Source organism: Cervus elaphus, chromosome 24, assembly GCF_910594005.1.
Source record: "Cervus elaphus chromosome 24, mCerEla1.1, whole genome shotgun sequence".
NCBI lineage: Eukaryota > Metazoa > Chordata > Mammalia > Artiodactyla > Cervidae > Cervus > Cervus elaphus.
In genome coordinates, this window is record NC_057838.1 from 43,532,504 (window position 1) to 43,533,926 (window position 1,423).

A 1,423-nucleotide genomic window follows, 5' to 3' on the forward strand; every position below is an offset into this window, starting at 1 on the left:
GTTAGCGATCTGTATGTCTTCTTTGGAGAAATGTCTGTTTAGTTCTTTGGCCCATTTTTTGATTGGGTCATTTATTTTTCTGGAATTGAGCTTCAGGAGTTGCTTGTATATTTTTGAGATTAATCCTTTGTCTGTTTCTTCATTTGCTATTATTTTCTCCCAATCTGAGGGCCGTGTTCATGGATTGGAAGAATCAATATTGTCAAAATGGTTATTCTACCCAAAGCAATCTATAGATTCAATGCAATCCCTATCAAGTTACCAACGGTATTTTTCACAGAACTAGACCAAAGAATTTCACAATTTGTATGGAAATACAAAAAACCTCGAATAGCCAAAATAATCTTGAGAAAGAAGAATGGAACTGGAGGAATCAACCTGCCTGACTTCAGACTCTACTACAAAGCCACAGTCATCAAGACAGTATGGTACTGGCACAAAGACAGAAATATAGATCAATGGAACAGAATAGAAAGCCCAGAGATAAATCCACGAACCTATGGACACCTTATCTTTGACAAAGGAGGCAAGGATATACAATGGAAAAAAGACAACCTCTTTAACAAGTGGTGCTGGGATAACTGGTCAACCACTTGTAAAAGAATGAAACTAGAACACTTTCTAACACCATACACAAAAATAAACTCAAAATGGATTAAAGATCTAAATGTAAGACCAGAAACTATAAAACTCCTAGAGGAGAACATAGGCAAAACACTCTCCGACATAAATCACAGCAAGATCCTCTATGACCCACCTCCCAGAATATTGGAAATAAAAGCAAAACTAAACAAATGGGACCTAATGAAACTTAAAAGCTTTTGCACTACAAAGGAAACTATAAGTAAGGTGAAAAGACAACCATTGTTTTTAATATCTGTACAATTCAGTTAACCACAATGTAATTAACCAGTCTCCTAGTTGACAGACATTATACTATTTTCCTTTTTTTAATATCAAAAAAAATTTGATAAACCACTATGACATAATCCTTTGTATACTCTTCTGATTACCTCCTTAAGAATAACTCCTAGATGTGGAATTTCACAGTCAAAGAAGACACACATATTATATATTTGGATTCATAATTAGGGTCTTAGTATCTACATAATCGGGCTTCACTGGTGGCTCAGACAGTAAAGAGTCTGCCTGCAGTGCAGGAGAGATCCAGGTTCAATCCGTGGGTCAGGAAGATCCCCTGCAGGAGGGCATGGCAACCCATTCCAGAGCCTGGAGAATCCCCATGGGCAGAGGAGCCTGGCAGGCTATAGTCCATGGGATCACAAAGAGTTGGACACGACTGAGTGAATAACACACACAAATCCACATGATCGGTCTTTCCAAAGATAACTTAGGAGAGCTGCTACTTCGTCCTGGTTTTTGGTAAATGGCAGAGAGATGTCACAACTGTACAACCTCTGGT